This window comes from Heterodontus francisci, chromosome 31 (genome assembly GCF_036365525.1).
Source record: "Heterodontus francisci isolate sHetFra1 chromosome 31, sHetFra1.hap1, whole genome shotgun sequence".
NCBI lineage: Eukaryota > Metazoa > Chordata > Chondrichthyes > Heterodontiformes > Heterodontidae > Heterodontus > Heterodontus francisci.
The window spans coordinates 60,111,750-60,131,195 of NC_090401.1; the positions used below are offsets into that span (position 1 = coordinate 60,111,750).

The 19,446-nt window shown below is 44.1% G+C and overlaps 1 protein-coding gene across 9 annotated transcripts in view; it reads left to right on the top strand.

The window, feature by feature from the left end:
• Positions 1 to 19,446, top strand: part of LOC137347313 (S-adenosylmethionine decarboxylase proenzyme-like) — a 105,217-nt gene that overhangs the window by 2,841 nt on the left and 82,930 nt on the right. For all 9 annotated transcript variants that reach the window (XR_010968924.1, XR_010968928.1, XR_010968927.1 and 6 more), the window contains exon 2: positions 314 to 400. The gene's annotated coding sequence lies outside the window, so the exon portion shown is untranslated. The remainder of the gene's footprint in view (positions 1 to 313; positions 401 to 19,446) is intronic.

Below are 19,446 nucleotides of genomic sequence, written 5' to 3' on the forward strand. Positions count from 1 at the left end.
TATCATAACGGGGTGAAAGCTGGTGTAAATTGATGGCAACAGGTAGCATTGGAATGGACCAGAAATCTTCAATAATCACAACCTTCAGATTTTATTTTTTTGATCAACCACATTTCTGCATGTCATTGTTGTAGATGATTATATATTACATTTGGTACAACACACTGCTACAGATACAGAGTTTGACAGTAATAGTGTGGCAGTAAGGCCTTCCTGTCCTCTAAAACAGTTACTGTGAGTGGACAGGTAGTCACAATGAAGTTGATACTAAAGCTTTTTGTCAGTAACTGCTGCCATCTTTTGTATAAACTAGATTTGAATGGAACAAGCTGCTGGAAAATGTGCATTGTTTGATTGTCAGTGTGACGAGAACAGACTGGCAAGATGCTTATATGCTCAGGTAAGTGACAACTATGAGACATAACTCACATATTGATTGTAAGACTGTTTTAAGGATCCCTTAAATCCATTGTTTGACATTCTTATTCTGTGTGATTGAAAAGAAAAGCTAGTTGGGTCTTGTTTTATGTTCATTTTTGTTGAGAAAGAAAAGACAAATTGAGCAGCAGTTTTAAAATGATAGGATACATATTTTAATTTTGACAACGTTCCTTTCATTTAATGACTTCTCATATGGACATTATAATGAACGTATCTTATTCAAGGCCAAACATATGCAAAGTCCTCATATACAACCTCCAGACGTTGGGAATGGGGGGTGCTTTTGACAGTTACTTGCTCCAATCATTTAATTACAATAGGAAGACAGAAAATCAAAAGGGGTCTGAAGAGTCAGAGGTATAGATATTGAGGGTTTGTACAATAGAATGAATTGCTTGACCTTCCCTTTGGTCTCCTGAGGCCATTGTAACTTCCTGTTATGATGAGAACTGAGTGAATAATGGTAAAAGATTGTCGTAAGTTTCACAGGAGAATGTAGAGTGTTGCATTAGCTTCAGACATTGTGCACTCAAAGCTGTTCTGTAACAAGAAAAGCACATTTATACCACTTACAACTGGAAAACTGAAGTCATTATTTGTTTTAGAAATCTAGGCTGCATTTTGCAAATGTGGAAAATTTGGGGCTCAATCTGTATTTCTGTCTACACACAATTTGTCTGAATTAAATCTTGTGTGATAGTGCATAACACAATAAATATGTAGGGTGGCATTTTAAATGTTCATAGCACAAAAAAAACAAGAACAATGCTTTTCTGATTGACTCAATAAACCATGTATTAAATTAGGGGAATAAAACCAATCTATATGCAGAGACTGTGTATGAGTATTATGGACTTCCCAACCACCTGTTGATCGCTTGCTTTAGGAAAACTAATTTCCTTCTCCTGTGACATGACATGAATAAGAAATCAGGGAATATTATATCCAGGTTTGCTCAGTTGCTGCAGTTCTCTTTGAAGGTGTCAATTTATCCCAAATCAACCAAGCTGTTAATAATATTTCACATATCCACTGTCTCAAGGAAAGAAAAGGGCTTTTCTCATTTCTATCCTTGCTCAAGGCTTGGGAATTTTGTACTTGTGTTCTCTAGCAGAGTGTTCATTATCCAAACTTGTTTACTCATTTTTCCCTTTATTTCAGCCGTGGCTCAGTTGGTTACACTCTCGCCTCTGAGTCAGAAGTTTCTGGATTCAGGTCCTACTCTAGGACTTGAATGCAAAAATCTAGGTGACACTCCAGTGCAGTACTGAGTGAGTGTTGCAGGTGCTACCTTTTGGGATGAGAAGTTAAACCGAGGCTGCATGTGCCCTGTCGAGTGAACGTAAAAGATCCCATGGCACTATTTTGAAGAAGAGCAGGGGAGTTCTCCCCGGTGTCCTAGCCAATATTTATCCTTCAATCAACATCACAAAAACAGGTTATTTGGTCATTATCACATTACTGTTTGTGGGAACAAAAATTATTATCTGTTAATGTTGCACAGCAGAATTTTTTTTGTCCATTTCAGTTCTCACCAACTCTGCGAAAATCTCATCAGTCTTCGGACGTGGGTGCCTTTCTGGGGAATTAGTTTAAGTTATCCTGGAAGCTATGCTAAAAACACAAAATCCATGATTCAAACTTCACTGATTTTCCGATAATTTGTTTCAATGTAGGAGCTAAATTTATGCTGCATGCAACTGTAATTTCAATGAATTTTCCATGGACTGACATCACATCATGGACTAATTACTGCAACTCTATTTACTGAGTTGAAGAAAATGTTTGCTGCACCAAATGCACTAAGCCCACATCTCACAACAAAAACCTAATTAGCAGCCATCCCCCCCCGAGGTACGCTGGAACGAAAGCACAAGATGCACCATTAAATCCATCTTTTCCTCACTTACCTAATTCATTTTAATTGTTAATTAACTGATCTCCCCTGGCATTACTCACAGGCAGTCTAGGGTCTGGAATGTAGTGGTGATGATCAGTGTGGACCCTCCTAACTAGGGAGTGGACACACAGTGGGAAGCGGAGTTGGGGAGTACATTGAGTGAAGCACGGTGGAGGGAGGATACTGGCTGTGCTGAATGATGGGGGTGGAGGAGCAACAGAATGTTAAAATGAAAACCACTGGACCTTTAGATTGTTGTTTAATACTGCCATGGTTGTGATCAAATTGAGATGCCAGCTGTTCTGAGAGAAATGGTTTTCCTGGAGCTGAATTCCAATTGGAAAGCTGTATGTGGGATTTTATTTCTGTCGAATTTTGCTATCTGTCTTTAAAACTTACAGTTTTAAAAAATAATTTACAGTAAAACTTAGCATTCATAGCTAGAGCCACAATTTCCTATTTGTATGGTCTGTTGAACGAGTCCAATACTGTATTAGACCAAGCAGGAAGAGATGGTATTAATGATAACAGTTCTGGGGCTGATAATCTATTAGAGTGATACACCATCTTGTCCTCCTCCGAAAGTATCCAGCATCACAGATGCCAGTCTTCAGCCAATCGGATTCACTCCACGTGATATCAAGAAACAGCTGAAGGCACTGGATACTGCAAAGGCTATGGGCCCTGACAACATTCCGGCAATAGTACTGAAGACTTGCGCTCCAGAACTAGCTGCGCCCCTGGCCAAGCTGTTCCAGTACAGCTACAATACTAGCGTCTATCCTGCAATGTAGAAGTTTTCTTCTACCTTGGGGCATAGTACTGCAGGGGGCAGGTTTCTGCTGCCCATGCTTGCTTGAGAGACTCAAACATATGTTGATGGTCCTCCTGTCATACAAATGGTATGTCTTTCTTTAGGAGTTCTCTCAGTTATGATGCTTTGTCTGAAAAATTTGGAATGTATGGTGCCAAAAAGTTGAAAAATCCAAGACATCTCTGCAGGTCTTCCTTGTGGAGTAGGCATATGCCTTACATCTTCAACTTTGCCTGGGTCAGGACGGATTCCGCAGCTTGAATAGATGGAGCCAAAGAAATTGATCCAATTTACGGTGGGGAGGCAGTGGCGGAATGGTATTGTCACTGGACTAGTAACCCAGATGCCCAGGAATTTGCTCTGAGGACATGGGTTTGAATCCCACCACAGCAGAAGGTGGAATTTGAATTCAAGAATTTTTTAGAATTAGAACATTACAGCGCAGTACAGGCCCTTCGGCCCTTGATGTTGCGCCGACCTGTGAAACCATCTGACCTACATTATTCCATTTTCATCCATATGTCTATCCAATGACCACTTAAATGCCCTTAAAGTTGGTGAGTCTACAACTGTTGCAGGCAGGGCGTTCCACGCCCCTACTACTCTCTGAGTAAAGAAACTACCTCTAACATCTGTCCTATATCTATCACCCCTCAACTTAAAGCTATGTCCCCTCGTGTTTGCCATCACCATCCGAGGAAAAAGACTCTCACTATCCACCCTATCTAACCCTCTGATTATCTTATATGTCTCCATGAAGTCACCTCTCCTCCTCCTTCTCTCCAACGAAAACAACCTCAAGTCCCTCAGCCTTTCCTCGTAAGACCTTCCCTCCATACCAGGCAACATCCTAGTAAATCTCCTCTGCACCCTTTCCAAAGCTTCCACATCCTTCCTATAATGCGGTGACCAGAACTGCAAGCAATACTCCAGGTGTGGTCTCACCAGAGTTTTGTACAGCTGCAGCATGACCTCGTGGCTCCGAAACTCGATCTCCCTACTAATAAAAGCTAACACACCATATGCCTTCTTAACAGCCCTATTAACCTGGGTAGCAACTTTCAGGGATTTATGTACCTGGACACCAAGATCTCTCTGTTCATCTACACTACCAAGAATCTTCCCATTAGCCCAGTACTCTGCATTCCTGTTACTCCTTCCAAAGTGAATCACCTCACACTTTTCCGCATTAAACTCCATTTGCCATCTCTCAGCCCAGCTCTGCAACCTATCTATGTCCCTCTGTACCATACAACATCCTTCGGCAATATCCACAACTCCACCGACCTTCGTGTCATCCGCAAATTTACTAACCCACCCTTCTACACCCTCTTCCAGGTCATTTATAAAAATGACAAACAGCAGTGGCCGCAAAACAGATCCTTGCGGTACACCACTAGTAACTAAACTCCAGGATGAACATTTGCCATCAACCACCACCCTCTGTCTTCTTTCAGCTAGCCAATTTCTGATCCAAAGCTCTAAATCACCTTCAACCCCATACTTCCGTATTTTCTGCAATAGCCTACCGTGGGGAACCTTATCAAACGCCTTACTGAAATCCATATACACCACATCCACTGCTTTACCCTCATCCACCTGTTTGGTCACCTTCTCGAAAAACTCAATAAGGTTTGTGAGGCACGACCTACCGGTCACAAAACCGTGCTGACTATCGCTAATGAACTTATTCTTTTCAAGATGATTATAAATCCTGTCTCTTATAACCTTTTCCAACATTTTACCCACAACCGAAGTAAGGCTCACAGGTCTATAATTACCAGGACTGTCTCTACTCCCCTTCTTGAACAAGGGGACAACATTTGCTATCCTCCAGTCTTCCGGCACTATTCCTGTCGACAATGACGACATAAGGATCAAGGACAAAGGCTCTGCAATCTCCTCCCTGGCTTCCCAGAGAATCCTAGGATAAATCCCATCTGGTCCAGGGGACTTATCTATTTTCACACTTTCCAAAATTGCTAACACCTCCTCCTTGTGAACCTCAATCCTATCTAGCCTAGTAGTCTGAATCTCAGTATTCTCCTCGACAACATTTTCTTTCTCTACTGTAAATACTGACGAAAAATATTCATTTAACACTTCCCCTATCTCCTCTGATTCCACACACAACTTCCCACTACTATCCTTGATTGGCCCTAATCTAACTCTAGTCATTCTTTTATTCCTGATATACCGATAGAAAGCCTTAGGGTTTTCCCTGATCCTACCCGCCAATGACTTCTCGTGTCCTCTCCTTGCTCGTCTTAGCTCTCCCTTTAGCTCCTTCCTGGCTAGCTTGTAACTCTCAAGCACCCTAACTGAGCCTTCACGTCTCATCCTAACATAAGCCGCCTTCTTCCTCTTGACAAGCGCTTCAACTTCTTTAGTAAACCACGGCTCCCTCGCTCGACAACTTCCTCCCTGCCTCACAGGTACATACTTATCAAGGACATGCAGTAGCTGCTCCTTGAATAAGCTCCACATTTCGATTGTTCCCATCCCCTGCAGTTTCCTTCCCCATCCTACGCATCCTAAATCTTGCCTAATCGCATCATAATTTCCTTTCCCCCAGCTATAATTTTTGCCCTGCGGTATATACCTGTCCCTGCCCATCGCTAAGGTAAACCTAACCGAATTGTGATCACTATCACCAAAGTGCTCACCTACATCTAAATCTAACACCTGGCCGGGTTCATTACCCAGTACCAAATCCAATGTGGCATCGCCCCTGGTTGGCCTGTCTACATACTGTGTCAGAAAACCCTCCTGCACACACTGGACAAAAACTGACCCATCTAAAGTACTCGAACTATAGTATTTCCAGTCAATATTTGGAAAGTTAAAGTCCCCCATAACAACTACCCTGTTACTCTCGCCCCTGTCGAGAATCATCTTCGCTATCCTTTCCTCTACATCTCTGGAACTATTCGGAGGTCTATAGAAGACTCCCAACAAGGTGACCTCTCCTCTCCTGTTTCTAACCTCGGCCCATACTACCTCAGTAGACGAGTCCTTAAACGTCCTTTCTGCCGCTGTAATACTCTCCTTGATTAACAATGCCACACCCACCCCCTCTTTTACCATCTTCTCTGTTCTTACTGAAACATCTAAATCCCGGAACCTGCAACATCCATTCCTGCCCCTGCTCTACCCATGTCTCCGAAATGGCCACTACATCGAGATCCCAGTACCAACCCATGCTGCAAACTCACCCACCTTATTCCGGATGCTCCTGGCGTTGAAGCAGACACACTTTAAACCAAGTTCTTGCTTGCCAGTGCCCTCTTGCGTCCTTGTAACCTTATCCCTGACCTCACTACTCTCAACATCCTGTACACTGGAACTACAATTTAGGTTCCCATCCCCCTGCTGAATTAGTTTAAACCCCCCCGAAGCGCACTAGCAAATCTCCCCCCCAGGAAATTGGTACCCCTCTGGTTCAGGTGAAGACCATCCTGTTTGTAGAGGTCCCACCTACCCCAGAAAGAGCCCCAATTATCCAGGAAACCAAAACCCTCCCTCCCACACCATCCCTGCAGCCACGTGTTCAACTCCTTTCTCTCCCTATTCAATTAATAAAAATCTGGAATTAAGCCAATGATGGCCATGAAACCATTGTCGATTGTTGTAAAATCCCATCTGGTTCACTAATGCCCTTTAGGGCAAGAAATCTGCTGTCCTTACCTGGTCTGGCCTACATGTAACTCCAGACCCACAGAAATGTGGTTGACTTTTAAATGCCCTCAGAAATAGCCTAGTATCTAACCTCTATGAAGTGAATAAGGAATGAAACTAGACGGACCACCCGGCATTGACTTCGGCACTGAGAACGACAACAACAATCCCAGCCCTGTCGACCCTGCAAAGCCCTCCTTACTAATATCTGGGGGCTTAGGAGAGCTGTCCCACAGAAGAGTCAAGCAACAGCCTGACATAGACATACTCACAGAATCATACCTTATAATGTCCCAGACATCGCCAGCACCATCCCCGTGTATGTCCTGTCCCACTGGCAGGACAGACCAGCAGAGGTGGCAGCACAGTGGTATACAGTCAGGAGGGAGTTGCCCAGGGAGTCCTCAACATCCACTCTGGACCCCATGAAATCTCATGGCATCAGGTCAAACATGGGCAAGGAAACCTTCTGCTGATTACCACCTACCGCACCCCCACCCCCGCTCAGCTGATGAATCAGTACACCTCCATGTTGAACACCATTTGGAGGAAGCACTGAGGGTGGCAAGGGTGCAGAATGTACTCTGGGTGGGGGACTTCAATGTCCATCACCAAGAGTGGCTCGGTAGCGCCACTACTGACTGAGCTGGCCGAGTCCTAAAGGACATAGCTGCTAGACTGGGTCTGCGGCAGGTGGTGAGGGAACCAACGAGGGAAAAACATACTTGACCTCATCCTCACCAATCTGCTTGCCACAGATGCATCTGTCCAAGACAGTATTGGTAGGAATGACCATCGCACAGTCCTTGTGGAGACAAAGTCCCATCTTCACATTGAGGATACCCTCCATCGTGTTGTGTGGCACTACCACCATGCTAAATGGGATAGATTTCGAACAGATGTAGCAATGCAAAACTGAGCATCCATGAGGCGCTGTGGGCCGTCAGCAGCAGCAGAATTGTACTCAACCACAATCTGTAACCTCATGGTCTGGCATATACCCCACTCTACCAATACCATCAAGCCAGGGGACCAACCCTGGTTCAATGAAGAGTGCAGGAGGGCATGCCAGAAGCAGCACCAGGCATACCTCAAAATGAGGTGTCAACCTGGTGATGCTTCAACTCAGGACTACTTGCATGCCAAACTGCGTAAACAGCTTGCAATAGCCAGAGCTAAGTGATCCCATAACCAACGGATCAGATTTAAGCTCTGCAGCCGTGAATGGTGGTGGACAATTAAACAACTAACAGGAGGAGGTGGCTCCACAAGCATCCCCCACCTCAATGATGGGGGAGCCCAGCACATCATTGCAAAAGCTAAGACTGAAGCATTTACAACAATCTTCAGCCAGAAGTGCCAAGTTGATGATCCATCTCTGCCTCCTCCTGAAGTCCTCAGCATCACAGATACCAGTCTTCAGCCAATTCAGTTCACTCTGTGTGATATCAAGAAATGACTGAAGGCACTGGATACTGCAACATTCTGGCCCTGATAACATTCTGGCAATAGTACTGAAGACTCCAGAACTTGCCGCGCCCCTAACCAAGCTGTTCCAGTACAGCTACAACACTGGCATTTACCCAGCAATGTGGAAAATTGCCCAGGTATGTCCTGTGCACAAAAAGCAGGACAAGTCCAACCCGGCCAACCCCATCAGTCTACTCTCAATCATCAGTGAAGTGATGGAAGGTGTTGCCGACAATGCTATCAAATGGCACTTGCTTAGCAATAACCTGCTCACTGATGCTCGGTTTGGATCCCTCCAGGGCCACTCAGCTTCAGACATCATTACAGCCTTGGGCCAAACATGGACAAAACAGCTACACTCAAGAGGTGAGGTGAGAGTGACTGTCCTTGACATCATGGCAGCATTTGACCGAGTATGGCATCAAGGAGTCCGAGCAAAACTGAGGTCAATAGGAATCAGGGGGAAAACCCTCTGCTGGCTGAGTCATACCTAGCGCAAAGGAAGATGGTTGTGGTTGTTGGAGGTCAATCATCTGAGCTCAAGGACATTACTGCAGGAGTTCCTCAGGGTAGTGTCCGAGGCCCAACCATCTTCAGCTGCTTCATCAATGACCTTCCTTCAAACATAAGGTCAGAAGTGGGGATGTTCGCTGACGATTGCACAATGTTCAGCACCATTCGCGACTCCTCAGATACTGAAGCAGTCTGTGTAGAAATGCAGCAGGACCCGGACAATATCCAGGCTTGGGCTGATAAGTGGCAAGTAACGTTCACGCCACACAAGTGTCCGGTAATAATGATCTCCCACAAGAGAGAATCTAACCATCTCCCCTTGTCATTCAATGACATCGCTGAATCCCCCATTATCAACATCATGGGGGTTACCATTGACCAGAAACTGAACTGGAGTAGCCATATAAATACTGTGGCTACAAGAGCAGGTCAGAGGCTGGAAATCCTGTGGCGAGTAACTCACCTCCTGACTTCCCAATGCCTGTCCACAAGGCACAAGTCGGGAGTGTGATGGAATACTCTCCACTTACCTGAATGGGTGCAGCTCCAACAACACTCAAGAAGCTCGACACCATCCAGGACAAAGCAGCGGCTTGATTGGCACCCCATCCACAAACATGCACTCCCTCCAGTGGCAGCAGTGTGTACCATCTACAAGATGCACTGCAGCAATGCATCAAGGCTCCTTTGACAGCATCTTCCAAACCTGCAATCTCTGTCACCTAGAAGGACAAGGGCAGCAGATGCATGGGAACACCACCACCTGCAAGTTCCCCTCCAAGTCTCACACCATCCTGAGGGAACTATATCGACGTTCCTTCACTGTCACTGGGTCAAAATCCTGGAACTCCCTGCCTAGCAGCACTGTGGGTGTACCTACCCCACATGGACTGCAGCGGTTCAAGAAGGCAGCTCACCACCATCTTCTCAAGGGTAATTAGGGATGGGCAATAAATACTGGCCTAGCCAGCAATGCCCACATCCCATAAACAAATAAAAAAAAATTCACCTGGCACTTCTTGTTAAAAACAATCCCTTCGGGATGAGCTACTGCCATCAGTGAGTGAGATTTCAATCATGTTCTTCCTCTTTTGATTTTGCCATTAGCGCACTATCATCAGCAATGCATATGTAACCAGGCACGTTTTCTATAATTCTGTCTATATGCTGCTGAAACAGATCTTGACTGACAGATAAGCCGAAGGGTAGTCTCTGGAAGCAATTTCTTGTAAATGGTGCCCTAAAGGTGGTGACTTCTTGAGATTCCTTAGCGAGATCTATTGACCAATATCCATGTTTTGCATCCAACTTGAAGATGAATTTGGCTCCTGTGAACTTGGGATTCAATTCTTCTAATGTCGTAATCTTGTAGGGGCACCTCTTTAGGGAGAGGTTTAGACACCTCGGATCGAGACGTACCCTGATTGCTCCATCCTTCTTCTGTACACACATAATTGAACTGCATCAGTCTGTGTGATGATGCACATGACAGATGATGCCATTGCGTTCCATGTCATCCAACCTGCGCTTAAGCTTTTCTTGTACTTGCACTTTCTAGGGAGTGGGGGGGGGGGGTCAATTGACAGAATTGCATCCTCTCTGTGGTGCAGTATGGTATTGCCTTTTGAAATCTCCTATGGCGTCGAACCTGTCCAGGTACATTTGTTGTAGGTCATGGACTGACTCAATGCGAGTACCTTTGGTCTCCGCTGCTGTAATGGGTATCTTGGTGATCACATGGATGGTCACGATGTTGAAGTCATTACACACTGGTAGTCCTGCCTCTGCTGGTCCGCTCGTGTCTACAAGGTAGAATGTTTGTGGTTTCCATACCAACTTGCCATAGCTGCATTGCATTGTTAGTGTGCCACTGCAAGGAATGGGTGATCCATTGTCCGCAGATAACTTGGCAGTTGTCGGTTGTGTCATTGATTTCCAATGATTCCATTACATATCTTTGAGTATTCGGACTGGTAGTGTATTTGCACTAGCACCTGTGTCAATCTTGACCCTAAGTGTACGTCTGCCAGCTTTCTTTGGGCACATAATGTTAATAGTGGCAAAAAGCTTCCAGTTGTTTGACTTCATCAACGTGATGTGTCAGGTTCACAATGTTCATCATCTGGCTGAGAATTACTCCTCATTGAGTCTTGTCTCAGGTCTGTTTCGCTGTGGACTTTGTCTTCTGTCTTCTGCGCCTGTCTTCTGTTTGTCTGTGTCCTGCTGCAACTTCTAGCCACGTCTTTGGAGCCAGATTTCTTGCATTGATGGGCCCTGTGTCCTTTTGCACCACTTGCCTTGTACAGGTCTTGAAATGCAGGGCAATTTCACCTTGAGTGGGACAGACCGCATTTACCACACAGCTTGCTTGCTTTTTTCGATCTGGTTATCGTGCCAATGCTGTTGTCTGTACCTAGTGCTTGCAGCTGCTGTTAGCCAGCTACGATGGCTTCGTATTTCTTGCCATCTTCCAGCAGCGCATCAATGCTGTGACCTTTCTTTTTCCCCAAGAGGTCTTTCTGAAACGCTTCAATGGATGTCGATACAATCACTAGCTCCAGCATTCGGTCTGATAGCTCAGTTTCTGAGAAATTGCATTTGTTGCCCTTACTACGGCATCTACTGATGAACTGGTCAATTAATTTCTGTGGCTGTTGCCTGGAGGACATCAATTCCAGACAGTGCATTCTAAAATTCACTCATAATCGGAGCTGATCTTCTAGCACTTTCCATATCTTTGTGAGATCTTTCTGGTCCTCTTCAGAAAATCCAGAGGTATTGCTTCTGTGCAAACCCTCATTTCCAATTGCTATTAGTATTTGCACAGTCTGTTTTACTGGTTACACAATTAGCTAGTCTGTGAAGCATAACTGCATTCTCTGTTTGAACAGTTGGAACTCGGATAGAATATTCATTGCTTTCCAGTTCATGCTGGGGAATTTGGTATCTATCTTCCTGCTGTTCTTTTGCTTAAAACTTGTTCTCAGACTTGTTCTGTGACTCTGCATTGTTTCTTCTTTGAGAACTGTCTGTTATTTATACTAGTTGCTTTGATTGAGAAGAGCATGTGTTTGCTAGTGCTTTGTGTTTATCTTACTTCCAGCACTTAAGCCTGTTTTGTTTACACAGCTGTTCAGTAGGCAGTTGAATGGGTTTTTTAAGAGTTTTTTTTATGGTCTTCACACTTGTGATTTTAATGGTTTTCTTTTTATTGTGGCTTTGTGAATGGAAGCTGTTATTCACACTCGAGTAGTTTAATGTTTTTTTAACTTTGGCTGTGTGGATGAAGGCTCTGCAGTGATCTGGTTTTTCCCGTGTTTTTTCTACCACACGCCTCCTGAAATGGTATCGACCCTCGATCAGCTTGGGAAAGGAGTCAGGTCCTCCCCTTTTTTCTTAAATGGAGATTTTGAAAAGAAAACAATCTTTTGAAGGACTTCAAAGCTTTTTAAAAGCAGTATTCCTCGCCTGTCAGCACAATGACACACCTGATTTACTTGCAACCTGTCGTTCTGTGCTCTGTTTTCTTTTTTTTCTTCGGGCCAGTATTTTTCTTGAACTTTCTGTCTGTTGGCTGTAGGAAAGGTCGTTTTCAGAGCTGTTTTAACTGTGGTCTTCAACCTCAGACTTTGTCTTCTCACCACAGCTGCCACAATGTAATGATTTCTTTTACAAAGTGATTCCTGACAACGCAGCCGGCCGCGGATGTCATCAGACTGCGCTAAGCTGCGCACATGCGTAAACAGGCTCTTGCTCTGTGTGTGCGTGGCATTCCACATTGCCGGGACTGGTTGGCGCATGTGCAGATGACGTCATCACGTAACACAGGGAAGCGGGGAGAGAGCGGGGTGGGGAGGAAGTAGGGGGAGAGCGGGGTGGGGGGAAGCAGGGAGAGAGTGGGGTGGGGGGTCAGTGGAGTGGAGTGGAGGGGGAAGCGGAGAGGAGGGGAAGCGGAGAGAGAGCGGGGTGGGGGGGAAGTAGAGTGGAGGGGGAAGCGGAGAGGAGGGGAAGCGGAGAGAGAGCGGGGTGGGGTGAAGCGGGGAGAGAGCACCCCCACGGCCACTGACTGCAGGCCACTTGCTCCCCGCTTTCCCCACACCACTCGCTCTGTCCAGCCGCTCGCTCTCCGCTTCCCCCGCCCGCTGTCTCCCCGCTTCCCACGCCCGATCTCGCCGGCCATTGTGTGCTACCATGGGTTTACGTTGCCTTGCTATGATTATTTGAGCAGCGCCATCTTTAGTCCTGGCAGCTGGCTGAACCTCACAGACTGTGCCATTTTAGTGGAACAGGCTACATTTGAGCATGTGCCAGTACAGCGCCACCTTGTGGTTGCGTTGTCAGCAAATGCAGCCTTTCTTTTATGCTGTCTGATGCAACATAACTGAAATGCATGGAGTCCAGTTGGTTGAAGATCTCAAACAAGTTTATTTACAGCTAGACTATTATATACAGTATTGAGTTAACTATTTACAGAACCTTACTTTGGGTGTTACAGTTGCAGAGTGACTCTGGTTCCGAGTGACATGCATCCCTGGTACTTGGCTCATTAGCATACTAAGATCTTAAAGGGACATCACTCTTAAAGTCAATCATACAACAATATTCAGATGGGGGAAATGAAGATTAAATAAAGAAATATTCAATGACGAGAGAAATGGAGGATACATTTCATAAAAAGTTTGAAATTTAGAAAGACTTACATTTCTGTAACGCCTTTCACAACCTCAAGACATCCCAGAGTTCATTCCAGCCAATGAAGTACTTATTGAAGTGTAGTCACTGTTGTAATGTAGGAAACCCAATAAATATTGGCCAGGACACCGGGGAGAACTCCCCTGCTCATCTTTGAAATCTTGTCATCAGATCTTTTATATCCACCTGACAGGGCAGATAAGGCTTTGGTCTAACATCTCATCCTAAAGCCAGCACCTCTGACAGTGCAGCACCAGAGTGACAGCTTTGATTTTCCTGGAGTGGGATTTGAATCCACAATCTTCTAACTCAGAATCAAGAGTGCTACCCACTGAGCCAAAGCTGACACTAATTTGATACCCAAGAAACCTTAAAAGGAATAGTAACATTGATCCATCTAGCCTACCCTTCAAACCACCCCTCCCCACCCCAGTCACAACTCCTGAACCACCCCACCTTGCCCCTCACCCCACCCCATCCTCCCAACTTCCCGCCCCCACTCTTCAATAATTTTGTCTTTATTGTAATTCTGGAACTAATAGCTGTGCATCTTGTTTCGAATAGGAAAGTATCCAGTCCTTTTCAAAAAAAAACTTGCCATTGTTTGCTGCTAAAAAATGCTCCTCAGATTTCCTGTTTTCTTTTAACTTCCACATTCCAACAGTTTATTTGCTTTCCTTACGACCTGTGAACACTGAACACACACAGTTTTTACATCATTACCACCAGATCTTTTTTCTGCTGTTACCTCAAGTACTTTTCCATTTAATATGTAATCCATATTCTCACTTCTTCTAAACTAATTTCAGTACTTTGCAATTATCTGTGTTAAATTCCATTTGTCGCTTCTCTGTTCATTATCCTAGCCAATCCAAATTCCTTTGGGCTACCACATAGTGATTAGCATCAATTTGGTGTCACCCATAAATCCGGGAACCGTGAAAAACTTGTCATAGGTGGCAGGTGAATCAGCCAATCAGATTGAAGAATTCTCACAGCTGGTAAAAGAAGTAAAAATCGGGGAATATAAATCGCATTTAAATCAATAATACAGAACAACAACAACTTGCATTTATGTAGTGTCTTTAACACAATAAACCACCCCAAGGTGCTTCACAGGAGCATTATCAAACAAAATTTGAAAGAAAATAACTGAAGACTAATACTGCTATTCAGATTTATTTACAGACACAATAATACATAGAAACAGAAAGATTGTCAAGATATTCACATAGTGCAATAACCAAACTTTCAAACCAAATTGACAATCTTTAAAAAGATGGCACCTGTAATTCTTAAAACTCATATCAGCAAGTCTCTAATATAAATACACAAGGCCATGCAGAGCTCCGATTGCCCTCTTCATGTAAATAAGTAGAAAATTCAAGAAAGACCCTGAATTATTTTTATTTAATTTATTTAGAGATACAGCGCTGAAACAGGCCCTTCGGCCCACCGAGTCTGTGCCGACCATCAACCACCTATTTATACTAATCCTACACTAATTCCATATTCCTACCACATCCTCACCTGTCCCTATATTCTCCTACCACATACCTGTACTAGGGGTAATTTATAATGGCCAATTTACCTATCAACCTGCAAGTCTTTTGGTGGTGGGAGGAAACCAGAGTACCCGGCGAAAACCCACACAGACACAGGGAGAACTTGCAAACTCCACACAGGCACTACCCAGAATTGAACCCGGGTCGCTGGAGCTGTGAGGCTGCAGTGCTAACCACTGCGCCATTGTGCCGCCCTTTTCTTTGATATAGATGCGATCCATTTTAGATTGTCCTTAACAAACAGGATCTGAGCAGACTTGTGTTGTGGTCAGTTATAATGGTGCAGGAATTGTTTCTCTTAGTGGTGGTTACATCTTCTGCCAATCTAGTTTTGACACCAGACCCAAAGACATTCACAAAGGTAGCATTGCAGAAGAACCCATGTACACTGATAGTGGAATAAAAACAAGAAACGCTGGAAATACTTAGCAGATCTGGCAGCATCTGTGGAGAGAGAAGCAAAGTTAACGTTTCAGGTCTGTGACCCTTCATCAGAACTGGCAGATATTAGAAATGTAAAAGATTTTAAGCAAGTAAAGCAGGGGTGGGGCAAGAGAAAACAAAAGAGAAGGTGTGGATAGGACAAGGTCACAGAATAGCTGACCAGAAGGTCATGGAGCAAAGGCAAACAATATGTTAATAGCGTGCTGAAAGACAAAGCATTAGTACAGAGAGGGTGTTAATGGACTGAAAACTGAACAGCCACAAGCACAAACATGAAAAAAAACACAGTGGGTAGGCACAGTAGAAACAAACTGAACATACTAAAATAAAATAAACACAGAAAAAAATTATAAAAAAGAAAAAAAACTAAAATTAAAAGTAAACTGGGGGGCCCGTCATGCTCTGAAATGATTGAACTCAATGTTCAGTCTGGCAGGTTGCAGTGTGCCTAAATGGTAAATGAGATACTGTTCTTCGAGCTTGCGTTAATGTTCACTGGAACACTGCAGCAATCCCACGACAGAGATGTGAGAAAATGGCGGGGGGGCTGTTGAAATGGCAAGCAACCGAAAGCTTGGGGTCTTGCTTTCAGACTGAGCGGAGGTGTTCTGCAAAGCAGTCTGCATTTGGTCTCCCCAACGTAGAGGAGACCACATTGTGAGCAGCGAATACAGTATACTAAATTGAAAGAAGTACAAGTAAATCGCTGCTTCACCTGAAAGGAGTGTTTGGGGCCTGGGATAGTGAGGAGAGAGGAGGTAAATGGGCAGGTATTATACCTCCTGCGATTGCAGGTGAAGGTGCCATGGGAAGGGGACGAGGTGGTGGGGGTAATGGAGGAGTGGACCAGGGTGTCGTGGAGGGAACGATCCCTTTGGAATGCTGACGGGGAAGGGAAGATGCGTTTGGTAGTAGCATTACCATGACCCCCACCACCTCGTCCCCTTCCCACGGCACCTTCCCCTGCAATCGCAGGACGTGTAATACCTGCTCATTTACCTGCTCTCTCCTCACTGTCCAAGGCCCCAAACACTCTTTTCAGGTGAAGCAGCGATTTGCACTTCTTTCAATGTAGTATACTGTTTTCGCTGCTCACAATGTGGTCTCCTCTACATTGGGGAGACCAAACGCAGACTGGGTGATCGTTTTGCGGAACATCTCCGCTCAGTCCGAAAGCATGACCCCGAGCTTCCGGTTGCTTGCCATTTCAACACTCCCCCCTGCTCTCATACTCACATCTCTGTCCTGGGATTGCTGCAGTGTTCCAGTGAACATCAACGCAATCTCGAGGAACAACATCTTATTCACTGATTAGGCACACTACAGCCTGCTGGACTGAACACAGTTCAATAATTTCAGAGCATGACGGGCCCCCCAGTTTACTTTTAATTTTAGTTATTTTTTCTTTTTTATAATTTTTTTCTGTGTTTATTTTATTTTAGTATGTTCAGGTTGTTTCTACTGTGTTTTTTTTCCTGTTTGTGCTTGTGGCTGTTCAGTTTTCAGTCCATTAACACCCTATCTGTACTAATGCTTTGTCTTTCAGCACACCATTAACATATTGTTTGCCTTTGCTCCATGACCTTCTGGTCAGCTATTCTGTGACCTTGTCCTATCCACACCTTCTCTTTTGTTATCTCTTGCCCGACCCCCGCTTTACTTGCTTAAAATCTTTTACATTTCTTATATCTGTCAGTTCTGATGAAGGGTCACTGACCTGAAGTGTTAACTCTGCTTCTCTCTCCACAGATGCTGCCGGACCTGCTAAGAATTTCCAGCATTTCTTGTTTTCATTTCAGATTTCTAGCATCTGCAGTATTTTGCTTGTATTATACTGATAATGGGCTGTGCTTTGGCCATCTTGATATCAGGGCGAAACAACGGCAAAACTGTATTTAGGCCAGGCATTCATATTTCAATTTCTCGGCCATTGGCGGCCATGTCTCCAGCTGCCAGGCCCTAAACCCTGGAATTCCCTCCCCTAACCTCTCCGCCTCTCTCTCCTTCTTTAAGATACTCCTTAGATTTTTCTCTACTACCAAGCTTTTGGCCAACTGCCCTAATATCACCTTAATGTGGCTCGGTGTCAAATGTTGTTTGATAATGCTTCTGTGAAATTGCCACAGAACAACAGTAATTTGATACAGACGTACCAGTGGCACAGCTGGGTGATGCTGTTTTTAATTGGGAAATGCCCTAATTATTTAGAACCGTGTAAAATAAAGACAGATATTGCTGTTTTTGTAACATAGAATTCAAACTATTTGGTGAGTTCCACAGAAGGATTTGTAGAAATCACTTGCACTTCACTTTTGGAGAACTTTGGGATGTCCAGAGATCATGAAAGATGAAATATAAAATGTACATAAATTCTTTCTTCTTCCTTTTGCAAAGTGGGCTGTGAAGTAGGAAAAAAACTACTTCGCAATCAACAACAGCAAAACTCATCTCAGCTTACTTTAAACACTACACATTAATTTATTTAATCCACAGTTTGCAAACCTCTTTTCTGTGGGAGCCTCTTGATATACTCCTGTGATCATCTGCAAATACTAACACTTTCAAAAGACAATGCGGGCGACTCGAAAGAAAACTCTGGCATCATTGCAGGAATGTATTTTAGTAGTATGGACATAGGTGTTTGTTCTGTAAAAGTGGATATTGGTTGAATGTGTATCCAACATTCAGAAATAACTTCCAGTAAATCAGTAAATACGGAAAATGCAGATCCCTTGTGAATCCCCTCATGGATTGAATTTGAAAACTTATGCTTTTAACTACATTATGTTTGTTAATGCTATGAACTCTGCTATGAAAACCCTACATGCCAAATGGGAAATATTAATTTCATCGATTGGAACCTTGCCTGAGACTTTTACTGGAAATTCTTCCAAATAATTTTTATTGGAGAGTAACCTGGCAGCCAAGATGACCACTGAAATTTACATTTGAAACACCAAAGGATTAGGCTGGAGACAACATGACTGAGTCAACTTAGCCAGAACAATGGGGTGCTCTCTGATTTAAATTACCTAAAATGTCTTTATCAACACAGTCGTCAGGGGCCATTGACACACATTGACTTTGAAAGAGCCAACTCCCACCAAGTATGACTGGACAGCTTGTGGGGTAAAGCCTTGAATATCAAAGAAACTAACAGAAGGGCCTCATTTAAAAATAAAGGTTTGGGAATGTCATGTGACTACTTATGCAGCTCTGGAGAGACAGTAAGCTTTTTTCAGACAGAGAGCAGTAACTGGAAGCAATCAAGGGAGCAGCTCTCTGTCTGTCTGTCTGTCTCTCTCTCTCTCTCTGTCTCTCTGTCTCTCTGTCTCTCCGTCTCTCTCTCTCTCTCTCCAGTAAAGATCCAGAAAACCCTGTTGCGGTCAAACCAGAGAAGTGGCGAAATGGGGACCCTGAGACCCCTTCCTCACCTGCTCATAACAGCTGTCAGAATCTAATTTGAAATAAAACTGCATCTAATATTGGTTAGTGCAAGTGAATGATAAAGCGGATGAACCAAAATAAATCATGTTGCTGTATTTGAGTGAAAACAGCTCAGCACTTCAACTACAAAAGAAATGTGTTTAAAAATGAACAAAATTTATGAGAAGTTTTGCACTTTGGGGCGAGTGGCCTAATAGATCTCTCTATGTATCTCGGCGTTGTAAATATGTTTTCAAATATAATTGCAATCTCACTACATATAGTCACACGGTGTTTTCTTCTTTCAGGAGGCGATTCATCCGCCCCCCCCCCCCCCCCAATTGATGTTTCCAGATCCCACTTTACCATTGCTGGAGGATGTTGGATACACATTCCATTCACCTATCACCCCTGTGCTCACTGACCTATGTCAGCTCCTGGTCAAGGCTTTACCCCACAAGCTGTCCTCGATTTTAAAATCCTCATCCTTGTTTTCAAATCCC